Below are 16,003 nucleotides of genomic sequence, written 5' to 3'. Positions count from 1 at the left end.
TTCATAAGAAAGCAGGGGTGCGAGAGAAAAGCGGGCTTCTGGTTTATGACTGAGACACACGGGCTTCTCAACCTTTGAATCCGGGCTCCTTTTCCTCTGCCCTTCTCATCCTCTTGGCTTTCTTTTTCACTGGCTCACCCAAAGGATGTTCCAATTTTCCCGGGAAAGCCGGGCTTTTCATTCAAAGCAGCTCCCAACAGTTACCTCTACACGAGGATAGATGTTTTTCCGCACCTCCCTAAAGAGCAAGCAGGTCTAGATACTAAGAGGGCAAAAGGTTAGCCTGGCCAAGGGCATTTCACCTCAATTGGGGATCCATGAATAATTGCACGAAAATCCAAATCTCCATCTCCTAACCTAGTCAGTAGCTCCTCCTCCCCCTCTCCCTGCCCAGCACATTTCTCTTGCCCTTGGTGAGGGATCAGAAGGGGAAGAACGAGGAGGAAATGGGAACTCTTTATTTTACAGTGATTCTTTCTGGGGCGCCTGGGTGACTCAGTCGGTTAGGTGTCTGACTCTTGATCTCGGCTCAGATCATGATCTCACGGGTATGAGGTGGAGCCCTGTGTCGGGCTCCGTGCTGAGCGTGAAGCATGCTTGGGCTTCTCTTTCTGTCTCTGTCTCTCTCTGCCCCTCCTCCACATGCTCTCTCCCCCAATAAATAAATAAGGGGCGCCTGGGTGGCTCAGTCGGTTGAGCATCCGACTTCAGCTCAGGTCACGATCTCACGGTTCGTGAGTTCGAGCCCCGCGTCGGGCTCTGGGCTGATGGCTCAGAGCCTGGAGCCTGCTTTGGATTCTGTGTCTCCCTCTCTCTCTGCCCCTCCCCCATTCATGCTCTCTCTCTCTCTCTGTCTCAAAAATAAATAAACATTTAAAAAAAATTAAAATAAATAAATAAATAAATAAATAAACAAACAAACATTTGGGGCGCCTGGGTGGCTCAGTTGGTTAAGTGTCCGACTTCGGCTCAGGTCATGATCTCATGGTTCGTGGGTTCGAGCCCCGTGTTGGGCTCTGTGCGGATAGCTTAGAGCCTGGAGCCTGCTTTGGATTCTCTGTCTCCCTCTCCCTCTGCCCCTCCCCTGCTCATGCTCTTTCTCTCTCTGTCTCTCAAAAATAAATAAATGTAAAAAAATAAAAATACAAAAAAATATTTAAAAATATACAACAATTCTTTCTGGGTTGTATAAAAATATACAACCATCTTTCTGGGGCCAATACCCTGTCATATGATCATAATCATATTAATTCAGTTTCCTAACGCAAGTTTGTCACAGGGGTGGCAAGAGGTTAGTCTCTCTTCCCGACCAAGAACATATATATTCTGGTGCCATTTTAGGAGGAGTGGGAACAGCAATTATACTCATTTTACCCCAAAGAAAATTCTTTAATGTCATTTATCTTTTCTGATTACAAAAGATAAGCTTATATGAGATTTTCAAATACAGTATTTGCAACTGGATATGCAATATAATATTTGGAAAAGAGAAAAAGCATGAAAAACAAAATGCGCAACTCTCAAAATCCTACTGTGCAAAGATAGCCAACTATTAGCATTTTGATACCTGTCTTAAGAATCCTTTTTTTATATGTGTGTGTTTAGCAGAGATAGATGGATAAGTAAGTAAATGGCGGGGTGTGTGTGTGTGTGTGTGTGTGTTTGCTGAGTAGTACAGGATTTTAAGAAAACTTCACAGAGCTTCCTGAAGTACAGTGTCATGAGGCAGAGAATAAAGTGCTCGCACAAAAAGAGAAGACTCACGTATCTTGGAATCGACCTGGTGGGGGACGTGTAGATGTGGAAACCCCAGGAAAGCAGTCCACGTCCATGTCAGAGTACAAGGCGCAAAAACGTTTCACTACATCGCGCTCCTAATATATCACTACTCTTACCATTATTTAGCCATGCTTCAATTTCATTAAAATAATAAGCGGTGCCCAAAGTAAAGCCATGAGTAGAGAAAATGAGCCCGGCGGTGTCTCATTCGGAGGGATTTGGCAAGGCATCCTGGACTGACCAGAAGATTCCAGGAGACTCCTTTTGATTCGTGTGTCTGAGATGAAATAACTCAAGCAGGAGACGTTTGAAAAAGTTTTGTTTTCTCGGACCAGTGCACAGGATGCCAGAGGGTACAGGAAGCTCACAGATGGTAGAGGCAGGAATCAGTTCAAGCTGATACCAAAACTGGCATCTTAATTATCCCAGTTGGCCCAGTGAGGAAGAATATATAAGACCTCTTAAAAATAAATAAAACCAATCTCTTTTCTTTCACTCCCCCTCTATCCATAAACACACACGCAGACACACACAACTTCAGATCGGGCGGCCAGCTATCGCCTTGTGCCCGGGGCCCCTCAACATTAACACTGAAGTCCTGTATTCCTGTAACTACTCCCCCCACCCCCGCGCCCCCCGCTAAAACCTCCGTGATCAGAAACTGCGAGCAAGCCCAACTTCGCCAGGTTTCCCGTAAATCACTCTGGCTGCTTCGGCGGCGCTGTTCCAGCCTTAATGCAAGCCGTTCAGAGGCTGCTCCGTCTTGGGAAACAGCTGACCTCGCTTACTGCCACGTTAACCCTGGGGAGCAATTCCTTCCCGCTTCCTGACTGCGGGTGCATATTAAGTAGGAAACTCCGCCTTTGTGTGTTTATTTATCTCTGGGGCGGGCGCAGGGAGCAGGGAGGATGGTCTCATTAGCGACCGTGGGGGCGGGGGGTGGCAAGAAATAAGACTTTCCTTCTGATTTTTCTTCTGCGCCCCAACTTCCGCCTTCACTCATCTTCGGATGCAAACCTCCCTTTAGAACAGACACACTCCCTTCAAAATGCTGATGTCGGAAGCGCACTGAGGCCTCACGGGGGTGGGAAGGTGAAATCTGCAAAACCAAGTGTGCCCTTGTTATCTCTAGGAACATGCCTCCTGCAGGAGCCTTTACATTCGCAGCTAGTCGTACAGGAAATTCTGCGGCCTGTGGCCTGGAAGCGAGGCCTGATCTCACATTTAATTCCACCAGATGAAGCCTAAGCCAGCAGCGGGCTCATCATGGAACCTCCTGGAGGAGGAAGCCAAAGGAATACACAATTAGGACAAAATGCACACGGTTTCCCAGACAAGAAAACCCGGACTTTCAAACACAAATTAAAGAAAGGGATTTGGGAACAAAACATTTCAGAACAAACAAATGACTACGGACTCCACATCCTGCCCGAATGAATTTGGCACGAAATTGATATATACCCAATGTTGCTGGGACCCCCTCTAATGGATAAGGCGCAGCCTGCCTGTCGGACGAGGCACAGCGAGCTCTGAGGCCAGGGATGGGGCAGTGGGGGATGGGAACACCCACCTGGGTTCTCCTGACCAAACGCGAGAACACGGAATTGTCCCTGAAGCCCCGACTTCTCTCCCTCTCTCTCTCTGCCACCTTCCCGAGCCCAAACAAGGGCCACCTGCCTCTCCCCTGCTGTTGAGGATCCAGCACCGCTTTCAGCCCAGAGGAGTGGCTGCTGAGCTGAGACTGCTAGTCCCACCCTCCGCTCCTTCCCGCTCTTCCTCTGAGCTTACCTTAGCAGCACACCGTTGATGCAGAGAATTCATCACCTGATGTGACAGCCCGAGCGAAGCCTGGCACTAAGAAACTCTCATTTGCAACCCAGAAATACGCTGAGGTGCCACAAACTGGCTGATGTCAGCACCAAGGAGAGCTCGATGTGCATATGGGCCAGATGCCATTACCAGAGATGCCTTCGGCGTGGGTGGGGAGGCGGACGTGCTCCAGGCCCCCAAAGGCCCGGCACTGGTGGGCCCGGCCAGGAAGAAAAACAAAAGAAACGGGGATGTGTGCTCCCTCTCCATGCGGACAGGCATGCACAGACAGACACACACAGCCACCACTCATCAGCGGGGACATAGGCTCACTCGGCGGGGCCACATCCTAGATCGACCACTTTTCCAAGAAGCTCGAAGAACGATGTTTTCCTGATATGAGTACACTTTTCCCAGGATTATACCCCGAGCATTTGCCCTTGGGGACAAAACAGTCAAAGTTTCCCGGGAAAGTTTGACAACGGTTAGTAGGTGCCGGCCCACTCTGACAACCTCTGGTCCTCCCTCCAGCTGCCCCCAGAGTGATCTTCCCAACATGTAATTGTGATCTCCGTCTTTCACCTTCAGTGGCTTCTCATTAGCCTCCAGATGAGGCTGAGTGTCCTCATCAGGCCCACAATGTCCTTGATCTTGCTCACTCCCCAACGCAACCCTTGTGTTCCATACTTCAACCGTTAGCAGGCTGCTAAGAAATTCCCGGAACAGAGGAGTCAGTTCACGCCTGCTTCTTTCCCCTTGAAGACCCCACTTATCCAATGACATGCCACTCACGCCTTGTACTGTCTTCAAGACTGAGGTTAAGTATGCTTGTGCCCCTATCTGCCCCCGGCAATGTCTCTTCCTCCTGCAGGTTCCCCCCCACCCCCCGCCCGCCTTCTCTGTATGCACCTGTATCACAGTACCCGGGCGGCCATACTGCATTTGTTCTTCTGTATGTCTGCCTCACTCATCAGACCACGATGGCTGGGCTGTGGAACTTTGCTTCCGAAGTGCCTGCCACAGCACAGACTTTAATAAATATCTCTTGGAGGGGCCTACGAAGAAGTACATAAACATTCAGCAGCAAGCACTCCAACGTTCCTTCTCCATTGTGGGCTTGGAGGGATCCACGGTAGCAGACCCGGGACCTCCGCGGTTTAGTCTGACTACACGGAAAGAGCTTGTGAGCACCGAGAAGCTACTCAAGCGACAAGGCAGAGGAAGTGCCAGGTTGCAGGGTGACGTCTACATCCAGGAAGTGAACTCTTCTCTTACTCAGCAGACATCAAGGAGATCTGGTATTTCACCCCAGATCCCAAATAAGGAACTATATGATTAATATTCATACTGTTCTGTACTGTTTCTTTAAAAAACAGTTGGAAAAAAAAACAACAACAAACCCAAACACTGGATCCTGCCTGTCGTGGCTCCACAGCTTAGCTCACCATGTCAACAAGGGCTGTTCTCCAAAGGGCACGGGGAGAGCCTGTCATCTGGACTGGCCTCCCCGTTGCCTCCTCCGGCTTAGTGGGGTTCACGGAAATGTACGGAACAGACACAGTCCCTGTGTGGCCTGCAGGGGCTTTTCCCATCTTTATCCTCTCTGAGGCTGAGACCCCCACGCAGATCCAGCTTCTACCACCTTGGGATCTGGGAATGGAGCCGCCAGAGAAAATAGAGGACGCCTCCCAAAGCCGGGATAAACAACAAGTAACTGTTTAGTGTACGTCTGTCCCGTGCAGTGTCTACACTCACTAGATCTGGGCATCCCTGCTGGGGAATAACAGGTACACTCAACCCAAAAGATTCCATTCTGGCTCACCTGGGTACCCCAGGCAACTCAGAATCAATTTTGCTGCTTGTCCTGCTCTGACCTTTTGCACCTGTTTCTTTGTACAGGTACTTCTCTTCTGCGGCTAAAGCCACCTCTGCCAAATCCACGGCCAGCTTCCGTGTAAATTCCCGCTATTTCTGCCAGTTCGGCTAAGACCGAGATCGTGACTTGCTCTTGCAACTCGAAGCTTGCTCTGGAGCGCCTCAGCTCACCAACTCCCACCTGCCATCACATTTCCCCGGAGTCAACCCTCTGCTTGGATGATCCCCATGCTGCTGGCCCCAGAATCCCTGTTTCCATGGTCCCCTGACCGCGGAGGGTGTCCTCCCTGGTTGCCACCTGCCGCTCGGTCAGTCCCTGGTGACCTTCCAGCCGGGTCCCACCATGCCCTCCCTTTCTAGGCGGGCCCCAACGCAGCTTCTCGAGCCTCAAGATTTTGCCCTGAAAGGTCTGTGTATGTTAAGACAAATCAGCCGTTCCTGGTAGAGAACAGATACCCTTGCTAACCAAGACTTCAGTAGTTTCAGCTGACTAACAGACCGCCCACTGCCCAAGTGAGGGTCCCTTTTGCTCTACAGATGAAATCCAGCGAGAGGCTCTTGGCCTTTGCCCGTCCCTCTCCTCTGGCCTCTAGAAACCCGCGTCATCTTCCACGGCCTGGCCAGAGAGCCACCTCCTTCCTCTTTCAAGGCACACCATCACCCACTTCCCTAAATGCCAGGACCCCCGACTTTTTGACCCTTCATGTTGACTTTTAACCATATGCAGCTCTTCTTTATTTAAAGGTCTGTGGGAGTACCGGCTCTTCCTCAAGGTCACCATTTCATTCTGATCCACAAATACGTCTCCAGTGCCTGCCCTGTGCCCACGCACCGGGCATACAGTGGTAGATACGACACATCTGACATCTGCTCTCCCGCTGCTTCCTGCCTCGTGGGACACAGACATTGGATAACTTGTCAAAAGGACAAACGTAGATTCTAGGTGGTAGTAAGTGCGAGGAGGGACTATAGTAGGGACCTCATTGCACTTGGGCTTCTGGGAAGTCAGCCCAGAGGTGAGCGGATACAGACAAGTAGAAAGAGGGGCAAAGAGGCCACTGGGCAGAGAGAGAATCCTTTCCCAAGGCTCCAAGGAACTGAGAGGACGCCAGAAGCAATGGAACCAGGAGAAGAGCAGCCACGGCAGCAAGATGGGGCCGGAGAGTGGCAGGGCTCCATCATGCCAAGGCTTGCAGGCCATATGAATGGCTTTCGTCTTCAGTCTCAACGAGATCACAGATCATTGAGCCACAGGGCCTCAGAGAACAGGGATCACGTCTCACCGGGAGCCGCTTGGTTAAGTCCTCAAGTTGGATGAACAGAGAAACGAATGCTTTGAAAGCTTCCGTTGGCGGCCTGCCCTGTGCGTGCAAGGCCGTCGGGCCGCCGGTGTCCGTGATAACTGCACAGTAACGCACGGATTGTGGTAGCGATTCTCTTACTCTGGTGGATGAGTCTCAAGTGGTACACAAACCCTGCGGGGGCTCCTATTCCTACTTGTCAGGTGAGGAAACTAGGACTCAGAAACTAGAATTTGCCAAACGCAGTCCCCGCTCTGTGCCACTATTTTAGACACTTCAAATTTGAAAAGGTCGGGCTGTGTGACACGTGTGGGCACCACACACGAAGCGTGGCTTAGGGCTGAAGGCAGGGGATTCGTGTCTGTGGTTCCCCTTCAGGGAATCTTTGTGCTGTTTAGGAAGACGCCGGAACCTATGAGCCACAAGACGGCCTCAAAAGAGTCTTTTAGGGGATTCTGATACCGCTCACTCCTAAGCCTCAGTCCACCTCACCAAACTTGGTTTTGGACAAGACAAGCTCTACTGCCCTGGGGTTATGCCACTGCGGGTAGCGCCATCTTGCTAGTTAATCCTAAGTCACCTTATCCGGAAAGGCGGGGTCCTGCTCAAAGACCTGTGGAGTAAGTTTGGTGGCCATCGACCTGGGAGGAGCATGGACTCTCCATGACCAGTCGCTGCCTCCAACCTTATCTGGCACACACTCTAACTGCTGCCCGAGGGGTGCCCGTCAAAACCCAACCACAAGACCATCGACTGCCACATGGTCACCGGGCGCCACCCTGCCAGCACCCCGCACCACACGACTCAAGTGCACATGGAGGTCGACTCTGAGATCAAGACCTATGATGGCACCATCTAAGCTTCGTCGTTTATTAAGTCATCTGTTGTGAAGGCCCACAATCAATACTGTCCTGTAAGGCGCTTCAGACAGAGGATGGTTTTGGGTGACCCTTTCACAGCTCGCACGGGAGATGAAGTAGTGTGAGTTTCCAAGTTCATCCGTTGGGTTGCTTTCTTATTTCTGTTAAAAGTGCACATAGGACGGTGACACATAACGTTTTCACGTCCCACCGACTTACGGAGTCCCTATGTTAAATGTACATCAGGAGTTAAAAATCTGTTTTATTTAACTTTGCAGAGTCAAGGAAAATAAGTTCAGCTTGATTTAGCTAAATAGAGGTGCCTCAGTGCAGAAAAGTATTTATATCTGAATAAACATCCTCTACGCTCAGACCTGCAGAAACCAGCACACATCCACACTTAACACACATCCACACACAGTGTTCACCAACAGGCAAAATGTCGACACACCTTGTCATATTTACATAGAGCCACTACGCATGTAGAAAACACAACACCTGAAGAATGCATATAGGAACATGCACGCACGTGCACACACACACAGATGCTGCTTCTACTGGAAAAGAGGAGCTGTGTAAGACAACAGAACATTGCATCTACTCATATGGCCAAATCTGGATAATGCAAGCAAAGGGTATTTTTAAACACTTTTTTTTTTTAACTCTCAGTATAAATTATCCGACGGGCTGATTCTCCGCAGCCCCACGTTCTTCATTTTATTTTTGTAACCTCTGATTTTGCTTTGGCTTTTCTGAAAGGCTTTTACTTACTCAGGGCACACACAGAGATTGTATACACACCTTCACCATGAACGGTAGCCGTGCACAGAACACACACACGCGCGCGCACACACACACACACACACACACACGCGCGCGTGCGCTCATGGTGTGGACCTGGAAGCTATTTACCATCGCACAGGAAGCTAAAGCCCCTTATACTTTTCTGACCATCCAAGAGACAGCAATTACCCCAGATTATCAGACCAACAATGACATGCCATGTAGAGAGAGACACTGAGCCAACTCTGTGTCCCAAAGACTGGCATATTCAAGTACACTTAGGACATTAATAGCAATTTACGTGCCATCACTGAGACAAAGCCACAAAGGCGCCACTGGCAGCCTCTTATTTTGAAGCCTGTTATTTGTGGGAGTTACAGGCTATAATCACAACAGAAACTTTCAAAACCCTTATCTTCTGTGACGCACCAAATCTATTTCAGAGTCATAATTGCTATGTCACCGGAGAGTTTGCTGCTTAATGCACTCAAATGCCATTTAGTGTTTGCAGGGTCATTACAGCTCACAGAAGAGGGGGGTGGATAGGGTGGGAAGCTGTAGGGGAGAATGCAGACAGAGGACGTTGAGGGGAATGTGCTAGAATGGGGCACTGATTTATTTAAGGAAGGGTATTGTTTTGAGAATTCCACTTACTGACAGAAATGAGAACAAGGGCTTGAAAACAACCTATGGACTGGAGAATTCAGAATTCATGGATCCCCCCCCCCCGAGATCTTCTGTGGATGCTGGGGCGTGGCCTCTTTTCTTCTGGGATTCTCAACCAGGTGCGAGAGTGGGTTGATTTTTTTAAAGTTTAATTTTTTTTTTTCCCTTTTACGTTGTTCCAGAAACCTCCGCGGTGGGAGTCTTCCATTGGTGCTGTGGGCTTGGGAATCTGACCTGGCTTTTCTGTACGTGCTCTGATATGGAACCACGAGGGCAGAGGGGGACAGCGCCGGTGATGTGTCAAAATTCAACAGCCCAGAAGAATGTGCTCCCTCACAGGTGGCGGGAGCAGATACCAGGAGACTGATACGGCAGCCCAACTACCGGAAAACAGCCTGTCACTCAGAAGACCATGTTTTAGACCTAAGCCGAGCTAAGGTCATAAGAAAGCTTGTTAAATGTCTGTAGCTTTCTTTCTTCATCTGGGGTACAAACTAGCCAAGGACTTACTCGGCGAATCCTAATACTTCCAGTAGTGTTAGGGTAAACTGTCCAGGAACATTTGACTGATTAATAGATCTCTAGGTTTTCCAAGAAAACTCTCGGGTTCTACTTGATAGCCCTGAGTTCTTTCACAGACTAGAAATATAGAAAATGGTAAGTGAATTCAGATTGCAGGGTTATTATTATTATTATTTTTTAAAGATCAACACCAGTATCACTTATAGATTTGCCTTTAGTTTTCCTAGGATAAAAATCCACCTTTCACACTGAAGAACTTTCCACAAAAACAAGACAGAATGAGACCTGGAGCCTTATTCCACAAGAGCCCTCTTCTGCTGAGAAAGAAGAGTTTTCTCTATTTTCTACATGTTGGAAAAGTGCACGATGGGATAATAACCTTCTTGTATAAAAGTTCTTAGAAATCGATACAAAAAGATGAACATTTCATACAAGGCTAACAAATGAAAGACGTTCAATCTCACTAGTAATCAAAGAGATACACATTAAATTAAAAATGAGATGCCGTTTTATAGTTTGATAATTGACAAAGATGAAAAAAACTGCTAAGACACTGTTCCTGAGAGTGAGGAAGCAGGAATGATCGTAAACTGCTGCTGGGAAACATACATGCATAGAAGTTTCCAGGAGAAAAATTTGCCATACATCACCACAGCCTTAGACTAGTTCATATCCTTCGATCTGGCAATTCCATTTCTAGGAATTTATTCAAGGAAATAACAGAAAATATACAGTGAGTCTTCTGTGCTATGATGTTTACCACAGTGTTTTTAATAATAGTAAAAAAAAAAAAAAAGGAAAAGAAAACAGCTTGCATGGTCCACTGTACAGACTGATTAAGTAAATCACGGACTTTCCCTATAATAGACTCCTGTGTGGTTATTAAAATTATGTTTGAGAAGAAATGTTTAGTGATACGGAAAATATTCATAATATATTTTTAGTCAAATAAGTAGGTTACAAAATGATACGTTCGATACGATCATAGCTTTTCTACACCTACACAAAACATACACACAAAATGCTAGAAAGCTGGAGAGCAAAAAGTTAGCAGTAACTTCCTTCCATGTGATTTTCCTGCATTCTCCAAATTTTCTATGTTAAATATTAATTTTTAATCAGAAAATAAAAAGTAAATGCAGGAGTGCCTGGGTGGCCCGGATGAGTGTCCAACTCTTGATTTCGGCTCAGGTCATGATCTCACAGGTCATGGATTAGAGCCCTGCATCAGGCTCTGCACTGTCGGCATGGAGCCCGCTTGGGATTCTCTCTCTCCCTCTTTCTCTGCCCCTCCCCTGCACTTTCTCTGTCTCAAAATAAATAAATAAATGTTAAAAAAAAAAAGGTAAATGTAAAATTTAGACAAAGCGTGTGCAGGAAAGTCCACATCTGATTTAGGTCTTTGTCTTGTGTGTTTGAAAGGTCTTGGCCAACCTCCAGAGCTCACTGGAAAACAAACCAGTGCAATCAATGGTCAAATAAATATAGGTCGGAGGCCTTTCTTAGATGGAGGGAAGTAGGACTCTTGGTTAGAGAAGAGAAAGTTATCAAATGACTTCCAAACTCTCTTCAAAATATAACTACCTGTGAAGAATGTTAATCAGTTGTGTTTCCCTTGCCACAAAAAATAAGGTCAAAGAAGGCGAAACATAGCAATCAACTTAGATGAGATGCAGAGTTGCTTGATTTTCCCTGCCCTAATGCCCAATGCAGTAATGGGGTAATAACCAATTCCAAGAAAATGCTTGCCAATCAAATGAATGGGCAAATGAATGAACTGTGGATCAAGCTCAAGGCCACAGAGACAACACCTGTCTCAGAAGAAAGAGAAGTTGGAGGTAAAGGATGCATTCTAAGCTGTGATAAATGGGAAGGAGGATGAGGAGCGGGCGGGGGGTGGGGGGAGAGGAGGAGGGGGGGAGGGGGAGATGAAGAAGAAGAAGAAAAAGAGGAAGCAGCAGCAGCAGCAGCCATTTTTGTGTGTGGGAGAGACATTCTGAACAACAGAAACACAAAAATACGTGTGTTTGTGGGGATTCTGGGCAAGCAGAAGATCCAGTCACAGGCCTTCTTGCTGGTTTAAAAATAAATAAAGGGAAAGGGAAAGGGAAGAAGAGAAACGTCCTGACTACAGGTTCAAGGATACTCCATGCAAAAAGCATGCATTAAGCACCTACTATGTACCATGCCTGAATTGAAGGCTAGGATACAAAACTAGGGTCCTTCTGTTTAACTCCCATTCCAACCCAGTGAGCTAAGTACTACGTAGATCCAGTCTGCAGGGACGGGGAAGTCCTTCTAGGAGAAGATAACTCTGAGCTAAATCTTTTAAATTGAGTGGGATCATGAGATCCTTGCCCAATGCCATAGATTCTGGGCTATGGATTCTATCGCTTGAGAACTTTAATCGGTAGGAATTGCCTGTAGGAAAGGCCAAACTCAGTAGGACAAGATGCGGACAGAAGGGACATTTACAGCACCAGGTACTTGCAGAGCCCGTAGTCTACGTGGGAAGCACCAGGTACTTGCAGAGCCCGTAGTCTACGTGGGAAGCGCCAGGCCAGGTACCTGAGATTTTCAACAGCGAAATCAATCACGCTGGACAAGGAACAGGAACGGATACCTACACGCCTGTTTTGCTCACCTTCCGTTCTGTTGTTGTGATTGTTCTGATGCCTGGTTTTGCCTCCCTCTGAACATTTTTGTTTCCATTTGGAAATGTCCTACTTGTTTTAATAAACTTGAATTAAATAAGATAATGCATATAAAGTGCCTAGCACATGAGAAGTCAGTAAGTGTTAGTTATTAATACAATTATTAACTGTCATTTTAGCCTGTTAATTTTCTATCCTTGGTGTTTTTTAATTGTTCTTTAATTTACGGCTTTATACCACTTCCTTATTTTATTACCACTTGATCTGTTTTATAATCTTTGTAAGTATGTTCTTAGCTGATGTTATTTAACTACTCATCCTAGCTTATTTTATGTTTTTATTGTTCTCTTTAGTAATTGTGTTTCCTAATTGCTTTAACTTTCACTTTGCCACTTCACATGCAATTTCCTCTTTCTCCCACCATTTTGTTCCTCCTGTTGGTTCCCCTGTCGTTTGTTAGTATACTCGTCCTTCCTGATTCTGTTCTTCTTTCCTCGCTCTTTTTTTAAGAATTTTTCTTAATGGAAGTATAGTTGGCATATTTCCTAACTCTTTGAATTTACTATTTGTCACTCTTTTTTATATTTAAATTTTTAAAGTTTTACTCCTATTCTACTATCCTTGTACTTTGTTGCATTTAGTTTTTAATGTACTGAAAATGCCAAGCGTTCAGTGTCAACAAAGAGGAGGGATGGTCCCGATAGAAGTCGCGGCAAAGCAAGGTGATCTCTTCTTATCCTTCCTGTTGGTCCAGGAGAGACCGTTACTTCTGTAGTTGTTTCCCCAGTTTCTTTTTTTTTTTTTTTTGTAGTTTATTTATTTATTTGGGGGAAAGAGAGCAAGCAGGGGAGGGGCAGAGAGAGAGAGGGAGAGAGAGAGAGAGAGAGAGAGAGAGAGAGAGGGAGAGAGACAGAGGAAGGGAGGGAGGGAGACACAGAATCCGAAGCAGGTTCCAGGCTCTGAGCTGTCAGCTCAGAGCCCGATGCGGGGCTTGAACCCACGAACCGTGAGATCATGACCTGAGCTGAAGCCAGACACTTAACTGACTGAGTCACCCAGGTGCCCTTTCCCCAGTTTTTTTTTCTTAACACTAATCTTCCCCCTCTAAAGCCATTATTTAACATGGGTAAGCTACTGAGGTAACAGGCTAAAATTTCCTCTTCTTCTATTTTACTGTCCCCAAGTTAAAAAAAAAAAAAAAGATTTCTCTTGATTTCATATCTAGATTCCTCCAACAGTCTTGCCATCTATTTTAACGAACCACCCAATTTCTCCATGAGGAGACCCTGGGCCTAAAGTTTCTGCTCTCTCTCATGTATGATCACTGGGTCCCTGGCTAAGTTGGTTAACCCGATAGGACACAACAGCAGAGACATATAGGCCACATCCAGGGAAGGACTTTCTATGTGATTTTTAGATTTAATTTTAGTAAGAGAACCAACTGGTCTTAAGCATTCCATGTGCCACCCAAAAAAGGATACATAACATAATAGTCATAACTGAGTTCTCATTCTTTTCCATATCAGCCAGGCTCTAAAATATTTATGACCAGGAAACGTAACAGATTCTCTGAGCGGGAGGATCGTGCCAATTTCCTTTACTTAACATAAGAACTAGAGGTTCAAGGCTCCCTCTGGACAGAGGGAAAGAACAGAGGCCTTGGAGTCACTTGGCCGGGTCCACATCCAGGCTCTAGCCCTTTCCAGCTGTTGGATCTTGAGGAAAATGACTTAATCTCTCTGTTTTCTCATCCACGAAATGGAGAAGAGAGTGTTAATAAAAACACTAGAGTGTTCCAAGTTAGTATTCTCAGTATAGGTATTCATGTAAGGTCAGGTTTGCCTCAGAACTTTAAGTGTGGAGTTAGCTGTGCCTTGGCTCTCTTGCCCCTCGGAAAGGGCACAGAGTGTTCAGCAGATCTCTATGACTCCCAGCTCTGGCATGAGAGGGGCCTGGAGCTTCTCTCCTCTGGGTTTCACCCCCTCCGGTTATCCCCTTAGTCTCGGGGTTGGCGGAAGATGGGCTTGCACACTCCCGTGACAGGTCACTTTCCCTAAGGAGGAATAATTTTGGACGGGTGTGCGGCTTTGAAAGATAATAGGTTTGTATACATTTGGCTTCTGAACTGGACTTCAAGTTAAGGGGGCTAGAGAAGAAAAAGGAGAAAAAGGCAGAAGATAAGAGGGGATCTATAAAAGCTTCTAAGCGAGGAAATCCACTATAATTTTCAAATATCATTAGTGTCTGTTTTTATGTATTTCAAAAGTTTTAATTATGGAAAAGGGAACACAAGTCCCTTTAAAAGCAGTGATATCAAGTCCGAACCTAAGGTGGGTGTCGAATAAAGCATCCAATTTGACGTAAGGTGGACTTCTTAGCAGAGTCTGACTCTCAGGTCAAGCGAGGGGGCGAGTGGTGGCGAGGGAGACATCTGATGGGCTGGAGAAACACAGACTATTCTATGGACAATTTGTGCTCTGTCCTTCTTTTTCCTTTGTTTTTGTTTTTGTGGACTATCAGAAAGGGACAGACACAAGAAAGTAAGGGCAGTAAACTTCTATGCAAATGTACTATAGTCAAAGCTTAAAAAAAAACGTACACTTCTCTGCACACTTAAGTGTGTAAAACTTTACCTTGAAAGAGAGAAAAAAAACTGTGATCAAATAGTGAACTCTAGTTAATGATACACATACCAGTAATGTTTATTTAGGCAAACCTGTGCTGCTCTCTACAATTTACTCTGAAATGCATCACGAAAAGCAAGCTGAGGGGTGCTTGTGTGGCTCCGTCTGTTAAGTGTCCGACTTTGGGCTACGTCATGATCTCACCAGTCCTGAGTTTGAGCCCCGCGTCGGGCTCTGTGCTGACAGCTCAGAGCCTGGAGTCTGCTTCAGATTCTGTGTCTCCCTCTCTCTCTCCCCATCCCCCACTCACACTCTCTTTCTCTCAAAAATAAATCAACATTAAACAAAAGAAAAAAAAGAGAAAGTAAGCTGGATTGGTAGATGGACAGAAGGATGCAGACAAGGACAGATACATGATGAAGCCAGCAGAGTGAAATACTGATGACAGAATTATAGGTGGTAGGTATACTGGTTTTACTGTCAAATTCTTCCAACTCTTCTGTATGCTTGAAGAACTTGGGGCGCCTGGGTGGCGCAGTCGGTTAAGCGTCCGACTTCAGCCAGGTCACGATCTCGCGGTCCGTGAGTTCGAGCCCGGCGTCGGGCTCTGGGCTGATGGCTCAGAGCCTGGAGCCTGCTTCCGATTCTGTGTCTCCCTCTCTCTCTGCCCCTCCCCCGTTCATGCTCTGTCTCTCTCTGTCCCAAAAATAAATAAACGTTGAAAAAAAAAAAAAAAGAAAAACTTGAAAATAAAACATTGGGGGAAAATTTAAAAGTAATATCCTTAATGCAAGGAAAACAACATAATCCCTTCTCATGGGTGAATCCTAAGCAGCATTTAAATGTGCTTCTTGCTAGAGCAGAACTTCTCAAACTTCACGTGCTTAGGCATCACCGGGGAATCTGATTAAAGCACAGAATCTGATTTAACAGTCTTGGTGGGGGCCCGAGCTCACAAGGTCCTGGGCAATGCCAAGGTTGCTGATCTGCAGGCCATGCTTTGAAGAGGCCAGCAGGTCAGGGAGGAAGGAACAGCTCAGCAGCGGCCACCAGAGAAGGCTCTGGGCACCTGGGGAATGTGAAACAGAAATGAGACCTCCTATAAGCTCCAAACGGTTTTTGGATGTAAA

The 16,003-nt window shown here is 46.5% G+C and overlaps 1 protein-coding gene and 1 long non-coding RNA gene across 10 annotated transcripts in view; one reads left to right on the top strand and one right to left on the bottom strand.

The window, feature by feature from the left end:
* PBX1 (PBX homeobox 1) overlaps positions 1-16,003 on the bottom strand; it is a 327,302-nt gene that overhangs the window by 38,909 nt on the left and 272,390 nt on the right. The gene's annotated exons all lie outside the window — the stretch shown is intronic.
* LOC128312934 (uncharacterized) lies at positions 8,768-9,991 on the top strand. The gene is made up of 3 exons (XR_008292902.1): positions 8,768-9,192; positions 9,659-9,730; positions 9,814-9,991. It is a non-coding gene; the product is annotated as an uncharacterized LOC128312934 (long non-coding RNA).

The sequence above is a fragment of the Acinonyx jubatus genome, chromosome E4 (genome assembly GCF_027475565.1).
Source record: "Acinonyx jubatus isolate Ajub_Pintada_27869175 chromosome E4, VMU_Ajub_asm_v1.0, whole genome shotgun sequence".
NCBI classification, from domain to species: Eukaryota; Metazoa; Chordata; class Mammalia; order Carnivora; family Felidae; genus Acinonyx; species Acinonyx jubatus.
Note: the sequence above shows the minus strand (reverse complement) of the source record. Positions and strands in the feature narration are given on the sequence as shown.